Below are 23,476 nucleotides of genomic sequence, written 5' to 3' on the forward strand. Positions count from 1 at the left end.
ACATCAAGCAGTAAGAACGTTGCTCTTAGAACTTGCCAAACATGGCGAAGCGTCTCGCCGTCGAGCTTCAGTAAACACAAGGGAGGTAGCTACAACTTCGGCACCTTATACTGTAAATGGCAATATGAACCTGCGAATACCCCTGTCAACAAACAACTTACCGACTTTTATCGATCTACAAAACTGGGATAAAATGACCATGACAACTTAGTCTGTGTGAGGAAGGGAAGGAGAAAAAGTGTGTTTGTCTGTGTGTTTGTGTGTGTGTCTGTTCTGTGCGAGTCAGTTAGTGCTTAAAGGATACCGAGCGTGAGTGTACGTGTGCGTGTGCCTGTGTGAGAGAGAGAAAGAGAGAGTTGGAGAGAGAGTGTGTTTCTGTCTGTGTGTTTTGCGGATTTGGTCATGTTTTGGAAGCGTTGTGTCTGCTGTGTGTACTGGTGAATGTTTGTATATCTCTGTCTTTGTTTCTGTGTGTTGCGTGTGGGAAAGAGAATTACGTGTCTGAGGGTGTGCCAGTGCTGTGTGTGTTTGTGTATCTGTGTGTGAGAGTGTGCGTGTGTGTTGTGTCTCCATCTGTGTTGTGTGTGAGAGTGTACGTGTGTGTTGTGTCTCCATCTGTGTTGTGTGTGAGAGTGTGCGTGTGTGTTGTGTCTCCATCTGTGTTGTGTGTGAGAGTGTGCGTGTGTGTTGTGTCTCCATCTGTGTTGTGTGTGAGAGTGTGCGTGTGTGTTGTGTCTCCATCTGCGTTGTGTGTGTGAGTGGGAATACGTTTGCCTGACCTGTTCTGTATGTGAGATACTGCGAGTGCGGTTGACGTCACCGTCAAGAGTTTTATACTATACTATTCCCAAAGTGAAACGCATGTTATTTTATTATTTTGAAAATCTCTTCATTAACTATTGTGTTAAAACAATCGTAAAAATATGCAACAAAAGCGTTGATAGCATGATTTTAACAATTGCACAAGTGAAAATTCGATTTTACCTGAAAATATTCATTTTTATGAGATTTCTTATGAGGATTAAAAAGGCATAGCCAAAACGCAACAGAAATCTCCTTCCACCTGAAGTTGTGCAGCAAAGAGCACGCACTGTCTGGCAATGAAAATCCAGATTACTTTCGGAAATTTGAATTCGTTTTGAAGGAGTTTCATAGACTACGTCTTGACTCTGCAACATGGAACCAATTCTGTTGCCAGGCGTCTGAATGTTAGCCTGAGCAAGATATTACGGCTTGCAGATCGTTGCAACCAAGCAGGTACAACAAATGACCGACTCCGTACAGGCAGACCTCGAGTTACCAGAGCAGCAGTAGATCGGTACATCCGGGTACTACAGTTGCGTGGTCATACTGCCACGGATAAGAGCACAGCAGCCGGGGTGCCTTGACTTCGGAGGATATCCGGTCAAACTGCACGGTAAGGCTGAAAGAGATTGGTCTGAGAGCAAGGAGACCCGACGTTGGACCCGCGCTATGTCGACACCACCGCTCTCAACGTCACCGTTATCTAAATATATCCACTGTTGTAAAAAAAATCATGCACTAAAGCGTATTTGTGGAATACAACAACTTCGCAACAGATTTCTGTCCAATGCGTTTCTTTTTTGGGATAGTATATAACGACATACAGTTAAACCAGTGTTTATTGACATAGAACTGAAGATGTGTTCATACTCTCAATGTTGCAGTTACAAATACGGTTTAATCCGATTTTGATTCAAGATTGTAGAAATGCTACACTCACCTTAAAATGTTTTCTCAGTGCATGCACTCATATGCGCAGGATCCCCTTCTCCTACAGCCCCATCTCGCGGAGTAATCTACTGGTTAAAGCGTTCGATCGTCACACTGAAGACCCGGTTTCGATTACCCACATGAGTACAATGAGTGAAACCCATTTCTTTGTCTCCCCAGCCGTGATGTTGCCGAAATATTGCTAAAAGCGTCGTAAAAGCAAACTCACTCACCCAGTCGTTCATTGGCAGAGTGAGTGAGTGAGTGAGTTTAGTTTTACGCCGCACTCAGCAATATTCCAGCTATATGGCGGCGGTCTGTAAATAATCGAGTCTGGACCAGACAATCCAGTGATCAACAACATGAGCATCGATCTCCGCAATTGGGAACCGATGACATGCGTCAACCAAGTCAGCGAGCCTGACCACCCGATCCCGTTAGTCGCCTCTCACGGCAAGCCTAGTCGCCTTTTATGGCAAGCATGGGTTGCTGAAGGCCTATTCTACCCCGGGACCTTCACGGGTACGTTCATTGGCAGAAGGTGAGACAAATGTGTATTAACGAGTGTCAATAGATGTCTTAACGGACCCAACATAAATCTTAAGATCCCCCTTCCACACCTGGCCATGGTACCCTGCCTACATCATTCCTTGATTAGCAAGATGTTCACGTCATCGAAGCGTTATTCATCTAAATGTATAAAACAATGTTCACCTGAATTGAACATTGTATACCAAACAGCAAAAGAAACGCAAGTTTACAAAATACAATCTCATAAAAGTAAGCGTTAACGTTTATGTCTTCTATTTAAAGAAATGTCAAAAGACCAAAGTTTCGTTTCTTTTACTTTTCAGTCTACATAAAGACGCAACCCTGGTCCTTGTTACCTTGACCTGTGACCTGCGAATTGCAGTTACGCAAAGCAATACGTCACTCCCAACACTTCACACACTTCATATGTTCTCAGGATTTACAATGACATGCTTTGTAATCGCCCGTATCGTCGTCTGAAGGAGCTCCTGGCTACTCGACGTCACTGACACGAGACACTTACACGCCAGATACAGGGATTTTACTGTCCACTCGACCACTGTTGGAGTGAACTGGTCGTGTTATGGTCTCTCATTGGTCAGGATGTGTCAACAATGTGTCACCTGTATTACCCTGAAATAGCGCAGAGAGGTTAGATAACCAGTCGTGGATGAACAAGACACGTTTTGTGGTAGGGTCTGTGTTTTGGGAGAGTTGTAGATGTCGTGAAATGGCAAAGTAAATACACATACTTGGTTTTACATTCTACTGAAAAGGAATGAAAGAACTCCCAATATTTTTATGTTTGGTGGTTTCGATCATAGTTGATGTGTCACGGGTGGCGGGTTTTTTAAGACAATTACACCTCAACGACCGCCATACCTACAACAGTCTCGCATTTCCAGACAATCTGCAGGAAATCAGTCTCCTTGTCTTTTCACCGACCACCCATCAGCCACCCGTAATTCAAGCTTCGTGAACGGCGTATGTACGTGAGGATTAACAGCAACAAGCTCCGTAATACCCACAGGTGGACGTATTAATTACATACTTAAAGAAGATATGTATTTGAGAATGGAAATCCTTGTAGTGAGAGCCAAGCCATGATGCGCGCGTCTCACAATTGCCTTGTGTTGTCAGGTGTGTTGTCACTGATAGCAACCAAATACAGGGTGTCATAGAAAAAAGTAAATTGTTTTACCAGTTATAATGACAAAATTCCTTGGATGTTTTGTTTGGTTGTTCGGTTAGTTGGTTGCAGTACCACGTTATAGGACTGCTGTCTGTAAACAAGGGATTCTGGACTAAACAATCCAATGATGGCACTGTGAGCATCAGTGTCTTCTATTGGAATATGGTGAGCATTAACCAAGTTAGCGAGGCTGTCCACCCTGTCGCGTGAGGTACGTATACTTCTTCAACGGATCTGGCAACAATGAGTAACCTTTCTTATTGCTGCAACGCTATAACGTGAGTGAGTGAGTTTACTTTTACTCCGCACTCAGAAATATTCCAGCTTCGCAGTGATGGATAACTGTTGCATTGCTGTTGTGGAGGAATTTTGGACCAGTCTGATAGAATGGAATCACATCAGAAACCGTGGCACGATGAATGTGACCCATTCTGAGAGACCTCCTGTCGACAGCCTGTCCTTACTGGCCTTTTCCTTTAATACCGACCTTCGAAACTCTGGGTTGACGCCCTAACCGCTACACCACTATAATTTCTTATACATATTTGCAACCTATCTGCACCAGACACGGATGTGACTGCTCACCATGACGACACGGAGTAAATATCCTTTATCTTCAAAGCAAATAAGCACCCTCACGATCACCAGCCCTTTTCTACTCTAAATGGATAATTATAATCCTTTCAAGAATGTAGAACACCCCTTGCCTTCAAGAACGTGTAAAGCCTACACCTCGTTATGTTGACTTTGGCATATCAAGAATTGTCTTCATTGTAAGAATGACAAAAGAATGCACCGTCCGTTATTTATTGAGAAATCCAAGACACCTGTTGCATCGAGCAATCTTGTTTGATGAGGGGATCTCTTGTCATGAAGAATGCCGGATACGATGTGTCCACCCTTTCTTGCCCAGCCGTGGTATTGCTGGAATAGTCCTGCATTCAAGTTTAAATTAAAAGAAACTCTCAAACAATTTCCAAACCAGGCGTTGCTGTCTGTTGTCTAACGCCGCACTCAGCAATACTCCAGCCATACGGTTGCGGTCTGCAAATAGTCGAGTCGGGACCAGACAACCCAGTGATCAACATCATAAACAACTGGGATACGATGAAATGTGTCAACGTGTTGTCTTACGACAAGCATGGGTTGCTGAAGACCAATTCTAACCCAGATCTATACCGGTCGCGTCATAAAAAAATGGCTGCGGAAACAGAATATATTGTATTTAGCTCAGTTCCATGTGTTTATGACAGTCTCTTTGTGATTCCTCAGTTTCCTCCTATCCTATGGCTTCGTTGAAACTTAGGGCAATGGTAAGGTACTTACTGACCAAACATCATATTTGGGAGATCTGGAATTAGCAGACAGAAGGAGGCATACATTTGACAATTCGATTTTGAAAATCGTGTTTCATACTTGTTACAATGTTTTACTTGGGACGTAACTTCTTCATACATGCTCATGTATAAACGTCTCTCATTGCCAGACTGAGGTGCTTGTTCCTGTGCGGCGTCTGCTCGCAACAAAAATAAACTTTCCAAAATTGTTAATATATAGTTAAAGCAAAATGACTGGAGTATCTTTCGAGTATATTCCCTTTATTTATGAGCGCCCGACTGTCAAAAAACTAAACTAAGAATTGATGATGCCCATATTTTATCTCACCATTTTGAACAAACTCCCATTTCCATGCCGCTTTCGATTACCTTCACTTAAAACAAACAGAGCTTGACAGTCCTCCAAACCATCCAGTATTCGTGTTATTGATGCTACAAATGTTTAGGAATAGTTATCATGTACGCGACGTCTAATTGTAGCCTCTATACCTATGTATTAATTACTATCAGCATTCGTTCTGTGCATGGAATTAGTGTGTATACTTTTGTGAATGTTGTATATTCATTTTAAGGCCGTTTTTATACAAAAAGAATTTACTCAGGGATAATAAAGTTACATGTTATCTTTCTTTCACTTAACAGTATGATATCTTCAGCCTTTTTGCAACATCAGCAATAATGCTGGAAAATGTGAACCCACTTTAATGCTGTCTTTGACCGTTTAATGCCTTTTCAGGATGTTAAGATAGTTCAGTCAGGCGGGGTCACGCTGCGGAATGTCTTGACGTCGCAAGACATTAAGATGCATCAATGTTTTGCCGCATAGTGCGACGACACAGACAAGTCATTCAGCGTTAGATGTGGGGCGATCTTAGTCGACTGCAGCAGCACTGTGCTATATAACTCGCTTAATGTGAATAAGGTGATCATGTGGCGTGAAGCCATCACTGGCGTTTATGTCGTCGCCTGTCTGTCGTATTTCCCTGTGCGTCACTGCATCCCGCGGTGCTAAATACGTGGTTCCTTACAAGAAACAGACTAGTCTACATATTCTTGTAATGCATAAAACGCTAAATGTTGTGGTTGCAAATAGTTTAAATTGTTTACAGTTCAGAGAACACGTGTTAGCCCCTCATTCACTGAAGTATCGAAAGGCATGTTCATGTAGCAAAAAAGTTGTATTAATATGCGTTGAACTCGTCTGCACACAATTTCGGCTCGAAAATACACATCACGAGGATTTCGTGTAAAACAGTCGGGTTATACTCCGAATAGCACGTTCAGATCGTGTAATACGATTCACTTGCACGTGTTATTCCCTGACACGCGCATTCCATGTTGTGTGTAACCGTGTGCTCATGTCATACGCCAGTACGCACATCTCGTGTTTTGGAGTCACATTTTAACCTGCACGATACAGTAGCACGTGCAAGCTCGTTTGATGTGATGTACCTGTCCGAGAAACTTACACGACGGAGCATGTGCAGTTCGTGATAATGCAGCATGTACAACCAATGCGAGACAGTAGCACATTCAGTGCGAAGTGTTTGTACCTCTGTACACTGGTCTGTGGCGACTGTGGTCGTCTCATGGCCCCTGGCGATCCTCACAAGCACGACTGCACATTCTGCAGTCTGTGAGTCATGAGATGTCTTTATAATGTGTTTCTGTGCGTTTCACATTCATTTGAGAGCATGAATTGGTTTCCAAGTTTCTCCACCAAAGAGGACTTCTTAACAAAAAGTAGCGCAGTCATTCATCATGTATAACTTCCCGTACATCCCGGCAACATCTGTGTGCTATACTGAATCAATTTTGAGTGTTTTGAGACCATTAACCGACACAGACACACAGACTTTTATCGCACTTACCGGGGCGGCGGGGTAGCCAGTGGTTAAAGCATTGCCACGTCACGCCGATAGCCGGGTTCGATTCCGTGCATATGTGCAATGTGTGTAGCCCACTTCTGGTGTCCTCCGCCGTGATATCGCTGGGACATTCTTTTAAACTGCGTGAAACCATATTGAATCAAAATCTCAGCTACAAGACTTCTTGTGGTTACATTCTGCTTGACAACGGTACAATAATCAGTATCGAAACGTCGCACTCTCGTAATAAAGAAATTGTTATCCATAAAGTCTTGCCATTTTGTGCAAGACTTCTGTAGTTTTGCATGCACGTGTTTATCAGTCACGACCAGTCTATGTCTAGAAAAGCCCCAGTTTACTGCCTGTCTTTGAGCTTCAGTCATCCGCCAAAAACATGAGAACTGACATTAAATGAGTTATGGCTGCACGGTATTACTTGTGTACCGTTATGTTGCAGTACGCTTTTCAAACGATACGTATCACAATATGTTTTTCTGTGAACTGGTGTATTGGGTAAAGAACATATATGAAATATTTGGGATTATGGTTTAAATCAAAATGTACACATACTTTCATTCACAACAGATATTTCCATCGTTATTCAATGACAAAACTGCATACTGTGATACCATAAATTGTACAAAAAAAGATTCCATGACAATGCAACCTAATTTTAAGATTTCATCACATTTGTTATCAGAATAATAACTTATATGTTTAGAGACTTGTAATTTAGAAAATTGGATTGACATGCACAATCAGTTTCACTCATTGCCAAGCACTAAAGGTCTAAATGTATCACAATACGGGAACATAAATCGCAACATATTGCAATACGATAAATATGCCAATACACAGCTCTAATTGAATGCTTCAACCGTTCATTCATAGACCAGGGACACTCTAACAGTTGCAGATTATCCCTGCATAGACATAAGCCTGATTTGACTAAAACCGTCACCTTGACAAACAAATCAGCTATGTGAAAACGTTCAACGCCCAGTTCAAGCATTCAACTCACTGGAATATGGTTAGGGACCAGACAGCTATTTCGAACACTGCTTGTAGGTTCATTTGACTAATATACAAGCAGGTACAATGACATTTTCAAATGGTAGTCAAAGAGAGAAAATGTGTTATTTAATATTATTCATAATTCATAACATATTCTCCGTCTGGGGAGCTTATACAAGATGTATACACGGGGTACAGCGAGGGATATGAACTCTGGCTGTTGATTGACAGCTATTGACGAGACTCCATAACATTACTTGACAAGCATTCACAGCCCACATTGACATCTCCCCATACAAAAACCTTGAATGGTTGAAACTCATGTTTGATTTGGCTGATAAACAAACACAGAATAAAGTTAATGTAAAATTGGCGTAGGCAGGAGTGATGTATGCCCCACTGGCGGCCTATTCCCTCCGTCATTCACCAACCATTGTCCTGACCCTCTGAAGTGAGGTGTTGTGAATACACCACTTTCTCCCATAGATTTACGACATACCATAAACCCACAAATACACTGTAGATTGCTAATAAACATGTCTTTTAAGACCTACGTTTCATTATGCCGTGGGATTGAAAGGTTCGTTTGGCTGGGGCGTTAGAGGACATTTCATTAAGATAATTTGGCAAAAGGTCAAAGATGACAAGCTGTTGGTGCCAGGGAAAATATGATAAAATTCCTTGGGCGATAATCCGAGGTAGAGACTTGTTGTTGCCATCTCCGCTTACAATGGCTGGTGTATGGAATACACAATAGTTATATGATTGCTTTCAACCTGAGGTGAGATGAACGTGGATTTGACGTCGTCGCGTTCAAACAGATTGCTTGTTTTGTTGTCTGTGTGTTTTTGTGTGTGTCGTGTGTTTAGAGTTCTTGGGGGTTTGCTTCGCAGCTTAAACATGAAACACGTGTCTACATTCAAATTTCGGGCTAGTGCACATTCAGGCATATATAGCCCGACTGGGTAGCAAAGTTTGCAAAACAATTTTCCAAACTGCTTCTGAAAAATATTCAATATTGAGGCTCAGAACAGTCTTGACAAATGGCATCCTGTGACTATATGTCATGTGGATCGTTTAGATGTACGACTAGTCTAGACTGAATTATTCACAGACCCCTTTTTCTGACTCCTTTGAGTGGAAAATTTAGAAGTTGGTACAATACCAACACAATATATAGAGAACTTCGTGTATGCGACGTTTCGATGCAGATTCATGTACCGTTGTCAAGCACGAATTGTGAACGGTACAAGAACAGGCATCGATATAGAAATAGGGAAAAGCTGTTATCGATAACATTTGTCAATATTGTATCTTTTCCGAGTGCGACCTTAAACAGCAAACGGGCCAAGGATACGTTGTGGTGTTAATCCCATGTTTTGGGGTATAGGTAAAATATCTTGACTGATACATCACGCACGTAACAGGTTGAGATATAAGTGTCTTGAAGAAACAAGCAGCTGCAGTGACAGTCGAGCAACGATACAAAGACAAATTTACAACTCAGATAATAAATATATCTTGAAAACTAAACACTGATGGTGATCATCAATATCATATGCCAATGTTTTGACAGCAAGTTACGAAAACAAAGTCAGTCACTGAATGCTAACATCTGGCAACCGTAACAGAATTATATATACTCATGGAAACAAATTACGGCACGGAAGTAAATGGGTTGCTTTATTCATGTCCAAGGTTTCACCCACAGTCAAAAAAGACTTGTACAAAACTGGAAAAGAATGAAGGAACACTTGTACTTTCATATGTTCACTACTCGTTTCCATGAGTAAATTCAAGTAACTGATTCGTAACTGTCCTTTGAGAAAAGCGATCACTCTTGTTTTAATAGTCTCTGAAAAACTCAGATGTGTACGAGATTGCAGAGTAAAGGACCCTTTCCATAATCAAACAAATCTGTGATAAAACAGATTGTATTGCACGATTTTATGAGCACGTCTATTGCACGATTTTTATGAATTACTACCAGTTTTGACATCAGGTGCACAAACCGTACAAGTTTACAGCTTTCGAACAACTACATATGCAAGGGAACGGTGCTCACTGACCTTGGATTGGCGGCAAGTCGAAACATTGATTACAGAATAGTCTGGTTTCCGGTTTACTGGGTTTCGTCCTACTGCGCAGCTTAGTGCAATTACCAGTCCAGAATATTTTGACAAATTGATTTAGCTGGATCCATGAATATCAATCAGTATGATTTGATACGTCTAATCACTTGAATGTTGCATCACTACGCTCTTTCTAATCCTTGAAAACACGTCGTACTGCGTGTTCTGCCTTACAGCGAACTCTGAAAACGGGAATTTGGAAATCGTGGAAATCTCAAAACGAGGCTTTGCCGCTAGAAAGCTTTAGCGGTCTGGTACGGCATTGATGTTGTATCGATCTCACTTTCCGTTACTGAACTACACTGAAATACACTGTTATGAACACATAACAGGTGTAACCAGTGAGCCCGATGCATTGTGAATCATTTTACGACCTCATCAAACAGGAGTAGTCTCTGATTTCTCATTTAAGATAAGCTGTCTAAACCTCGACATAAAATATAGAAATACGGTGCTATCAATGTTTAAAAGATAAATCCATTTGTAAATACCATTTTCTTCTGAAACAAGGAATTGAAATTCAGTGTAACCAGAGTTGTTCGTGGTGTCTATTTTCACCTTCACACGAAAACAATTCGAATCGGTTGAAAAGGAGGTCACTACCTGAATAAGTTAATGAGATTCATGATTTGGTATGGATCTGAGATTTGAGCCCGCCATTAGCGCATCCTCGGGAATCACAGGTTCAATATTGCCACTTAATGGTATTTCAGTTTGGTGAATGTCAAGTTTTTTTCATAGCCTGTTATTTGAGGCTTGTTTCGAAGTCTTACGTATAACGGGTCGGTGAGGTAGCCGAGTGGTTAAAGCGTTCTCTCTTCACACCGAAGGCCCGGGTCCGATTCCCCACATGGGTACAAGGTGTGGAGCCCATTTCAAGTGTGCCCCGCTGTCACATTACTTGAATATTCCCAGACACAAACTCATCTCACTCACTCACTCACTCACTCACTCACGTACATATAACGAAATGCTGGTTGTTAATCACGTTATTTACACTAGAGGTCAACACAATTCTCGCTGTTGTTTGTGTTATTTGATAACCTGTTTATAAGCTGTTGGTTTCACGGTATTAGACATGTGGATTAGAGACGTAATCAAGCGAGAAGCTACAGTCCATTGATATGGTGTGAACACAGAGCGTCTACAATCACAGTAATCCTGACTTTCTTCTGGTGTAGTCATGCAGGTGACCACGTTTCATGCTGATGTTGTCGACGAGACGTGACGAGGACGTTCAAGTCGCCGACTGGTGTATAACATCCATTAGCTACGTACGATTTTCTTAAGTGACGGTCTTGTTTACGTTGCAGTAAAATGCCATTACGTTTGATAACAATCTTAGGTATGTTTCAATAACTTTCAATTTTATTAGGTTTGGGAGATCTACCGAGATCGGTTAACAACCGCGAATACATTGAAACAACGCCTCACGGCGTGAACGCTGATAGCTCTCAACGTTGAGACACTCAAACAGTGGCTTTATATAAGTGTTAGCTATATTTAACTGTAGGGATAAATAAAGAATGGAACAATGTTTTACGTTGACTAGTTAGCATTAGATGTTTTTGTTACGAGTTTCATATATGTGTTTTGGACCTTTCTAGTTTTTTCTATTACTATCTTCAGTCCAGTAACTTTTCATAAAGTTAAAATTAAAATTCGAGCTCAAGAGTATTCTTAATTTTGCCTTCGAGTTCAGTTGCGGAGAGTTCATTTGTACAAATCAAATGCCTCGTAACAGTATTCTGAAACTAAGAACCATGTTATACACTTCTTTCATACATTTCTAATTTTCAAGATGTGTGCGAAAGCACCATTGCCCGAAGCACTCGTAAAACTTCAAACTGAAAGCCGAGAATGTCTGTGGCTATAGCTAATCACCTCTATAAAATTATGATGAACAGCTAATAGTGTCATCTGTTACAAACGATACAATTTCATAACTTTGAGACAAGAAGAAAATATTATATGTATGAGCCGACTGTTAACGCCAGAGAATAACCAATGTCGTCCGAAAAAATGAAGTACATAAGAAGCAAAATGGGGATCTAAATCATATGAGCAGATCTCTGAAAAGCAGTGATGACACCCGGTGTTCGTGTCTGAAAAAGTCTGACAACCTGTTGTGACTTTGTTACGTTCTATCCTATATAGTAGCTGTACTAAGATGCACTAATTTGATGCTTGTGTGTTTTAGAATTGTGTTCTAATACAAAGACCGAATGTGGGGTGCAATATGCCTACGTCGCTTTGAAAATTCATCTTTTCAGGGGGATTTTGTAAATATATCACTCTCTCCGACTTGTGATAATATCCTAGATCATGCAAGATTGTGACCTGATAAAAATGTTCACCATGTTACCAGCTTCAAACTACAGGCATGACTTAACATTGGCTAACGTTGAGTTCGGGCTCCACGGCGGATTATCCTAACAATTTAGTTCACTGAGTAAAGTACGCAAGGTGTTATAGACCTATTGGGTTTTAAGTAATTCTTATGCGGTTTTTTATTCCCAGATTTCTAATTAATTGAGTAAATGTGATTTTGATTCAGTAAACAAATATCTGGATCTCTGAGTCCTGGCATAGGTAGCACGACAGGCTAGCAACATTTGGACTATTCACACACTGAGCGTGTGCCTTGGAGAGGTATGACATTAACAACCTCAATCTATTGTATTTTATGCTGATAGCGCGTAATATCGGCAAAATCATGATTCCCAAGCACAGCACTGTAGAGGATACCTGTAGTGTTTTGACAACAAGACAAAACAAGTGCACAATGTGTATGACCCCTAAGTAACAATCAAACCACAAAACCTTTTTTTCAAAATCTTTACGTTTTTTTTTGTTTTGTTTTTTTTTTGTTTTTTTTGTTTTTTTTTTGTTTCTTTTTTGTTGTTGTTGTCTTTTTGGGGGGGTTGGGGTTTTTTTCTTGGTTTGTTTGTTTTTGGTGTTTTTTTTATTATTTGTGAGGGGTGGGAGTGGAATTCGTTTAAAATATTCATATTACTCATATCTCACCAGGTGTTTACTTTCTTTTCTACGTCAGTTTAGCTAGCAACTGACCACAAACCATTCTCAAACCTACGTGCCAAACCTCTCTAGTTGTGTCAGTTCTTCATCAAACCTTGTGATATCGCAAACGCACTAACAGCACGCTACAGGTGTAAAGACAGACAGCTCCCATCGCCTGAGAAATCTACACGTTGACCCACTGTGTGTACACAACAAGGTGGATGATTGACACATTCCATGTATATTTCCCTGATATGACGAGACTTGAAAGGGATGGAGAAGTACACTCTTAATCCTACCCTAAGATACAGGGACACGGGGTGGACAATACAGGGAACTCTCCCTATCAGCTGCGGGGTTAGGAGTGCATGGTCAGCTCCCCGGGGGTATTGTGTGACCCCACGTAAAGCAAAGACACCCGAGACGTGGCTCTGGCCTATTTATGATGAGGCGCAAAAGGGGTCAAAGGAAGCCTTCTGTATATGCCCGATCTTGTGAAATCCGTGAAATCCTGCACAGGATAACGTCATCTGAGAGTATTGCTCAGTGGTTACGAAAACGAAGGTGTGATTCGGAACTGGACATTTGTCGTCATGTTTGATACATCAGTAAGAATATATGACTGTGTTTAACAACACTATCTGCAATATCCCACTTAGATAAACGAGTTTGGGTCAGGCAAACCAGTGGTTGATAATGCGAACAACTATCAACGAAGCCATGGTTCGGCGATATGCTATCTACCCAATCACCGCGCCTGAACCCATGATCCATTTGGCCGACGTTTGCGGTTTTTGAAAAGATAACTAAGTGTCTTGTAAACATAAAATAGCGGTGTAAGTTACTGATGATAGCAGTTTTATGTTTTTACAACGTAAAGAATATTCTCTCTACCCCAAAATCATACCCCGTACAGTATATTCCTAAAGTATTCGAGAAGATCTGGATCGGAATGGTCTTCAGCAGCCTATGTTTGTCCAAAGCGGTGATATACGGCATCGGGTGGTCAGGTGCGCTGACTTGGTTGACACACCATCCTTTCCCATTTGCACAGATCGATGATCATGCTGTTGATCACTGGATTGTCTGGTCCAGATTCTATTATTTACATACCGCCGCCATATACATGTAGCTGAAATATTACTGAGCGCGGCGTGAAACTGACCTCACTCACTCATTCTCAGGGTGACATATTCCAACCAGGACACATATTCCAGTTTTACTCAGTTTGCAGAACATTAAACGTTACTAGCAATTTTAATGTTTTATCAGGGCAATAAATAATTAGTCGAAACAATTAGCAGAAAAGTATATACTTAAATACAGTAACAGATGGCAAGGAACATATGGATATAAAGTTAATCTTTAAAGACTCGGACGCTTGATTTCGCTACAATGATTTGCACTTCCATTACTTCATATTCTCTATAAACATGTAGTATTTACTGGCAATATTCATTAATCAGTTATCAATATACCATGTGCAATCAACCAGAGCATTTGGGGTTATGAAATGTATATATATATATATATATGTATGTATGTATGTATGTATGTATGTATGTATGTATGTATGTATGTATGTATGTATGTATGTATGTATGTATGTATGTATGTATATATCACAATTAAGTACGTTCAACGGGTAATATATATCACAATTAAGTACGTTCAACGGGTGTACTTGCTGTCAAAGACCCTGTAATAAGGAAACATCTTGGTTTTTGTGGTTTAAAAGTATATGTATTTAAATTGTAGGTTTAATATCAGACCATGATATTCTTCCATTAAACAACAAGAAAACTACTATACTGTTTATTATTAGCCATTTGGCGGTCAGGTTTTGACAGTGGTTGAATATAGGGCAGGAGAAGCATTAAACTGGTGGAAAGGATCGTGAATGTTGCGTTTTACTGAATATGGACACAGACGTTTTGTCGGACGAAATATCTTAATGTCCATAAAATAAGTCCTTCCGCATTATTTCACAAACACACAAACTGACCTGGCGGTATAATTCTAGCCGTAATATAGCAAGGTAAAGCTTCCTCATATATCTTGTTGTCAAAAACAGAGTGTCTTTGTTACTCTGGAATAGCGATTTCAACATGTCACTTTATGCCATGACGAGCACAGAGCTGACCCTTATGGGTTTCTTGTCCGACATAAGTCCCGTAATCACTGATTGTTATTACCAGACATTACGCGGATTTAAAGATTCCCACCTAACGCGTTCGTTTACTTTTTCGTCAATAAAATGTAAACGACAGTCATGAGATTCAAGTCATCGATTAACCAAATCGTAGATAAAGGTAGGTAGTCACTAGGTCGTGTGAAGGTATTCGGTTGGTTTCAACTACAACCATCATATGTCAGTAATTTGACACAGATCCGGGTTAGAATTGATCTTCAGTTATCCGTGCTTGTAAAAGGCGATTAACGAGATTGGGTGGTCAGGCACGCAGACTTCGCTGACACATGTCATCATATCCCAGATCGCTTAGATCGATCATGCTGTTGATCACTGGATTGTCTGGCGAAGACTCGATTATTTACTGACAGCCACCATATTGCTCAGTGTAGAGCTGTTACCAATGGTTTGCTGGACCAGTGGGTAAAGCGTTAGCAGGTCACGCTGGGAACCCGGGTTCGATTCCCAACATGGGTACAATGAGTAAAACCCATTTCTGCTATTCCCGGCCATGATATTGCTTGAATATTGCTAAAACTAATCTCACTCACTCACCCATTGTTTGTGAAACGTGACCTATGATGATTCTTGTGGTGTGATGTTCTACAGCTAGCATGGGTATAATAATTATAATGAGAATATTCTAACGCACCTTTTCTTGGCTAGATATCCTGCTCAAAGCGCACAATCTCATCATTATTAGCCCTGTTAGGCTGCAGAAGACTAGTAGTCTCACGACGCAAGGCTGAGCAATGTCACTCATGTTTCACATGTGCTTCGTTGTGGGGCAGGACTTAAGTCCTAGAAACCCACGCGAGTAAAGCTGCCAAACATGGTCACCCATCCAAGGACTGTCCGAGCTCAAATGATTTGTGATCTGATTTCTATACCCTGCTCCACACACCACCAAAACGAGTACCGAGAAACGATTCTGACATAGATCTAGACCATTATATGAACATATAAGTTGGTCAGGAGGGGAACATGGACTGATGTACCCTCGATGTTTGGTTATGTTCCCGGAGCCTTATCGAACACCTCAATGTTAATTTTGAATTGCTTGAAGCAAAGGTACAAAAGGCTGTGTAGTCATCGCTAGATTTTGCAAACAAGAAAAACAGATTTAGCGTTATCTCCCTTCCATCGATTTGCATTCTCAAAACATAAGTCATTTAACCATTCAAAATTAACACTGATGTGTTTGGTAAGATAAATACGTTGCTCACTAATCAATCGGGGCCCTTCGAGCTCAGGGAACATGAACAAACATCGAGGTACACCAATCCATGTTGACCTCCTGACCAGCGAACAACTGATAGTGTACAGGAGCATGGTTAGGATGCTTAGAGGCCATATATCGCATTCTGGTAAACAAAGACAACAACAGCCAATCCTGATATTCTCATGGGAGGCAACTCTGAACAAGAGTAAAATTGAAGGTGATAATATTCTGAAGAAACTAGGTTGCGCACCTCACAAATGTACTATTGAGCGTTTATATTTTTCTCTTTATGTAATACTAGTACTGATGTTTATAGTTTTCAGGTTCACTAAACGTCAACATGCTGTCATTGCCATGACGCTCCATGTTCCCTGCCTCACGTCACAACACATAGTCAACCATTGTCACTGTATATAATTACTTATAAAGGCACTTAGTTCACTCCCATGATAATTGTACGGTACTGCGTACTTTTCTTTTGTTGTTTTGAGTGCACGTGTACTCACAGGGAACAACAACATGGTTGTTTTCACACAGTGTTACGCTGTACCATCCTCATAGGAACATTCCATTATATTGTCAACAACAGTCTCTGTGGGTGCTGAGATGCACAAAATGATGAAGCTAAAATGGAGAAATCAACAAGTGCAAGTGTTCCAACGTCATTTGTGAAAATAGTTTGTTGGTTTTATTGTCTCAGGTTGCACCTAGTAATATTTCAGCTATATCTCAGTGGTCTGTAAAATAATCCGGTTTGAACCAGACAATCCGGTGATCAACATCATGAGATCTGATAACATGTGTCAAGGAGTCAGGTTGCACGGCCCCTGTACTGATATTACAATATCAGTTAAGGTTTGAAGCAAGACTCGGGAACGTTGTTTTCCGTCTACCCGATCCCGTTGGTTGCCTCTTACGACAAGCATGTGTTGTTGAAGACCAATTCTAACCCGGATCTTCATGGGTTCGTTAAAAACACACTAGTGACCTGAAAGAGTGAATTATCCTTGACATAGAATTTCTTCCACATTCAAGACATAGAGAGTAAGGACCACACGATCGTGGTATGCGTATTATATTGTAACGTCCTTGACCCACCGGGCGTTGCTACTTCGTCGCACACTCACACCCTCATGTTGCAACGTCCCCGACATCCAGGCTTAATACTCCGGAGCTACATTGTTGCATACGTGACACACACAATAGCATGCACATTTACAGTGCGATAGTGTCTCAAGACTGTCATAAATTTCGTCAAGACATTCTAGACGTCGGGGGTGACCTTCCCTGCTCCCGACGGTGCCATGTGACCTTCAGGCATCCTCTGGAACGCAAGAGGAGGGTAATCAGTATTCAGTTACCAGAGGGACAAGATGAATAACAGGTTTCACTTCAATCTGTTTGCTACGTTGTTCTTATACGCATGTGTAGATACACTTATGTGTTTTTGTGCAGATTAAATCAGATTAACTCCTGTCCCGGAATGTGTACCATAAACACAAGAGTCTTCTCATGGTGCATGTAGTGATGTCAGAGGGAAAAGGGTAATTACTGGTTGTGTTAACACAAGAACACAATGCAAGAATTGTGTGCAGCTTCAGGTGTTACCTTTCAGTTCTGAGCTTGTGTTACACAAGACGTTCGCACCAAAAATCACAATATCAACATGGGGAATATTTTAAAGGGACCAAACTTTTGTATACGTTTACAAAGGGTATATCTCGATGTAAATATAGCTGGAGAAAGTTTTTTTTAAAATATATATATATGTTTAAAGTTACACCAAGAAACATCCCCGTCACCCCGCCATGTCACGTGAAGGTGACAGACACACAGACTAACTCCGAGGCACGTAGCAAGTCATTTTTTTCGTGCAAGCTCGATAGATTGTAAAGCTTCAAATTTATATAACACTGGGAGCTTGGTGGCAAAAATCATTCGTAAGCCGTTTTTTGAAAAAATGTTAGTCCCTGACTGTCAAAGAGAGGCAGAAACAGAACAGACTCAAAGATATCTGATATTTCACGAGCGCTTCCAGTATTGTTGATTTCGCACTCGCGTGCCACGTGAAACACATCTCACTTGACCCAGTTTTTGCACTGTCAGTTAAAGCTCTTCATGTGTGTATTAAACGCCGAAACGTTGACATATTTCAACTTAAAAACGACGGTCAGTACATACCTGAATCAGAATCTGACAATCGGACGATTACTATCATTAACATTGAATCGATAGGATGCGATGACATGCATCAATCACGTCATCAAGCCTGACCCGCCAGCATCCCAGTCGGCTAGGTAGTAGAAAACCAAATCCTTATTTGGATTAATGCGACGTGCCCATTAATAAATTTGTGTTCGGATTAATGAGGCTTCGTTGTATGCTGGAGTAGGTGAGTGTGGTTATAGAGTTATTCAAATATATGACATATATGTGAGTGTAATTTCATCAAGCCGCTTAAAAGTGGTTTTAAAGTCCTCAAATACCACAAAAAGCCTTCGTATTAATTATGGTTTATAAACGCTAAGTCATATATGCACGTTCATGATAATTATCGCACTTGTTGACACGAGGGCGTGGCAAACATTTCACAAACCTGTCAAATAAGTGTACAGAAAAAAGTCATGTAATGGTTTATTAATAAAACATATAAGTACATGACAGATCTGTGTGGAGGTTCCCCCTTCTGCCCTACCCCTTCTAATAAAATACATTCCTATCCTACAATAAAATGTTTCTCTCCATACGTGAAGGAACTCCGTAACCTCTTGACAGGGCCTGCACAAGAACACGGACATGTTTGCCCATTGGAATGTCACAGCATCAAGATGCGCTCAGTATTATACATTGGTTGTCACTATACACGCATGCCCTGTCGGGCCGGACATTTGTCAATGCGGACGATATAAAATGGTGTGGTGTTGTGCGGATAAACAAGGTTTAACTATAACGGAATCCCTGCAGCTGGTTTAGAGGTGGTAATCTGATATGTCGTAGGCGATAATTATTGGGATCTCTCCCTGTTTTGGTTAATGCATGTCACCATAACGATGTTCATGATGTCAATCACTGGATTTGGCCCAGGCTGGTTATTTATACATCGTCGCCATAGAGATGGGTGCCGCGTTACAAACAAACAAACAAACAAAAGTGAAACATCCACTCCCATCTCAGTTGTCGGTTTATTCAGTTTTGTATTTAAAAACGTCTCCGCCAGTTAGGTTCAGATGCACCTAGGCGCGTTATGCACGGTCGAAATATTTTGGCAACGGGAATTAAAATTTTGTTCCCACCAGCCAATCCAATTATCGATACACAGGTAATTGGTCACTTTCACATTGCACTTCTCAGTCCCTATATAATGATACACCTCCAAACCACAATTATTTGACATTGAAAATTACACATAAACACATATAATCTAGGTGTGACGTGTCGGTGGGTTTTGGCAGGCGTGCAGCCAGGTGAGACGTGTTTACCTTGTACAAGGTGGGACTAGGTTTACCTTTTTTAATGATAGCCATGTGTAAACATATCGTGAATATATAATTGTGCATCGAACAGTTTTTAATATGTACATTTACCGTCTTATCCGGACGATTTTTGACGACGTCTAACTTACCTTTTGAACAATTAACCCCAACCGTGATATTTAGGTATTCATTTACAATTTCAAAGTATTTGATTTTCAAAGCTTTAATCAAGTTAATTCAAATAGATATGTTAAAAACCAATTCTATAGAACGCTGAGCTGAGTTGTGAGAACACGGTGAGTGATCCTTCCTGATCCCTTTGCATGGGTGCATGTTTGGGGAAATCCGGGCAGTGAATGAGTGAGTAATTATGGTTTGACTCTCTTTTTAAGCAATGTTCCAGCAATGTAAAGCGTGGAACTACAGAAATGCCCTTGACACACTGCATTTGAAAAATATACCTTTGTATACCCTTCTTTCTAAACAATTAAATTATCCTATCCTAAAATATAGGTCTTGAAACCATTGTCGAATTTACCAGTTGGTTTGATAAACATTTTGATATGTTAACTGTCATCGCCTGCTATAGCCGATGAATTCCACAACGTGTTTAATGTGAAACTTTCTATGAATCCAGATCCACTTTTGTCTCAAATAAATATGCACACTCCAATGTATAATAAAATACGAAAGAATGTTGAATATCAGAAATGTAACTGAAATATAGAACCTTGCATAATTCATATGTATTATAGATAAGTACATCTGTATATACGTGTGTCTAGTTCGCATATCGGCTTGTTTATTTGTTTCTCTGTAAACGTTCATGCAAATTATCTAGCAAACGTTTCAATCTGCCCAACATTCTGTAAAATAATAATTATTTTCATGTTAAGAAACCTTTGTCCTGGACGGTTCTTTTTCCGAAATGTATTATTTGAATTGATGAAAAAAAAACGTTGGCCAGAGGCGAGGTTTTACTTATATGCAAATAAAGTTCATTTGTCATTTTGTGACGAATTTATGGTGACAATGCGGTCTTGTATTCTAATGATAAACGGTCTGAAAGCTTGGATTTTTAAATATATCATTAACATTCCATGAACACAATATTACTATTCCATCCTACCCGGGTCATGCGACAGGTAGAGAGATAGATGACAAAAGCACAAGATATTGTTTTTAAAGATCCATGCAGCCTTTTCCTAAAGAATTTATAAATGAAATTCAGCATAAGGATGGATGAGTTTAGGTTTTATTGTCTATAGCTAACACTTGGTCGATACAGCTTGCAGATAGACATTACTTAGCGAAGTCTGCAGTTCGAGACAAGCGTAGTACAAATGAGCTGATAAGTCTTAGATCCACAAAGGTGGACAAAGATGAGGTGGGGTGGGGTTTAAAGTTATTGCATGTATACAATGATGCGTATGTGAGTTTACGTGCATGCGTGTCCGAAATATGTATTGTCTTCGTTTTGTTTTAACATATGCACAATACGAAAATTGCATTGTGGCCAACAGTAGTCGACTCTAGCAGTAGAGGACCCCAGAACTAATGGACGCTCAGCGATAATGGACCCCCCAACGGTAGTGGACAGTGGCAGTAGCGGACCTTCAACGGCAGTGAAGCCCATTAGACGTGTCTACTTCAGAAGTGAACCCTCTCTAAAAAGGATCCTTACATTAGCACACCCTCGTTTGCGTGAGAGAGCGCTCGCGTGTGTGGAGTATTTTCATAGTGTAACTTCATGAATCAATTTCATCCCTTATTGTTTTCGTTTACAAGCCATACTTATGACACATCCTTGTGGAAATTAGCAACTTTAAAAATGTACTAAGCTTAAATAAGTCAAGAGTGCATTTGAATAATTTTTTCAACAGCTCTCTACAGCGGTGCCTGACACTACAGGGGTCGTGCTCAGATCAAAGGGCCGCCATGAATGGAGTATCATTGTCTACCTTGAAACATTACCACAGGCGATGCATATGAATCATAATTTAATTACACCATTTGTAACACCCCCACCCATCTAGAGCCTTCCTCGTCACACATGCCGTTTGTCAAGATTATGAAAAATGTATAGGAAGATCAAGCCAATAAAACATTACATCCGAAAAACGTATCTGTCACATAGTGTCGTGGCTTAAAAATATTTCTATGTTAAAGTTTTTCTGCATTAATATTTCTCAATAACTGATAAAAGAGAATCGTAAACAGAACAGCTGACATAGTATACGAACGTTGAGCAAGGCGACGGCAGTTCAGTAGCTGAAAAGGCGACTGAGCTTGTTATAAGAAGCGACTAACGGGATCGGGTGGTCAGGCTCGCTGACGTGGTTGACACAGGTCATCGGTTCCCAGTTGCGCAGTTCGATGCTCATGTTGTTGATCACTGGAATGTCTGGTTCAGACTCGATTATTTACGCCGCCATATAGCTAGAATATTGCTGAGTGCAGCGTAAACCTAAACTCACTCTGTAGTTGGGGACCATAGTTCCATTCCCAACTTGTGACAAGCCCAGACTATTGCCAAAGCGGCGTAAAACAATGTCACCACGCGTGCACGCTGTACGGTTTACCTGCTGCTAGAGATGGGAACGGTGGGGTGGCCTAGTGGTTAAAGCCTTCGCTCGTCACGCCGAAAACCCGGATTCGATTCCCAACATGGTAACAATGTTTGAACACATTTCTGGTGTCCCCCGCCGTGATATTGCTGGAATACGGCTAGAAGCGGCGTAAAACCAAACTCACTGACTCACACCTGAGGTATCAAGTGACTGTCTTATAATGGCTTTATCATATCCAAAAGAATTTCACGCCGCCAAGCACTCAAATTATGTTGAATGTTACCACTACGAACAGACCCACTGTAAACATTCTGCTCAGATTAATTTTTACATTTAAATGCATATATAGCATTACGTCAAAATCTGAATCAGGTATGGTACCATGTTTACATTTATCAAATACGCATTACATGTTATATATTCTTGTTCCAAAGTCAGTGTTTTCTGAGGATGAGATCCACGCGTGGATGTGAGTACTGGACCAGTCATGCGATGCTTGCCCAGTCATCGTTGTTGATCGCCATTGAGAGATCGCATGTCCAACCACCGTGCAGTCCCAAGGCGCCGTCAAGACGTTTTTATTTCATTAAATAGACTGTGTACTTTAAATTGTAGCTTAGGAGAGAACGTGAGAGAGAGTTAACGAGATTAGTTGGTTTTATCATTTTATCAAATTGTCGGATGGACGTTCATGTACAGCTATATACTTTATTTTCTAGCAGGTTTATCTATTTTACATGATAATTTCCCGAGTTTTTAAACGTGAGCCAGTGAGTTTAGTTTTACGCCGCTTTTAACAATATTCCAGGAATATCACGGCTGACACCAGACATACGAGGGTTGGCTGAAAAGTTCTAAGCCTCACTGTGAAAAAAAGTTACAAAGTCCTCGTTTGTAATTTATTTTTCTACATAGTCCCCTTCCAAGTTCGCACACTTTTGCCAGCGGTGCTGCAAGGCCCGAATCCCGGTCAGGAAGAAATCTTCTTCAGCTACCCTAAAAAAATCAGTCACAGCAGAAATGACGTCATCATTACTTGCAAAATGGCGACCGGCGAGTTCCTTTTTCATTTTCGGGAACAGGTGGAAGTCAGAAAGAGCCAAATCAGGTGAATAAGGAGAATGGTCAATGAGCTCAAAGCCACAATCGCGGATTGTTGACATGGCCACCACCGATTTGTGAACAGGCGCA

Source organism: Haliotis asinina, chromosome 1, assembly GCF_037392515.1.
Source record: "Haliotis asinina isolate JCU_RB_2024 chromosome 1, JCU_Hal_asi_v2, whole genome shotgun sequence".
In the NCBI taxonomy this organism is placed as follows: Eukaryota; Metazoa; Mollusca; class Gastropoda; order Lepetellida; family Haliotidae; genus Haliotis; species Haliotis asinina.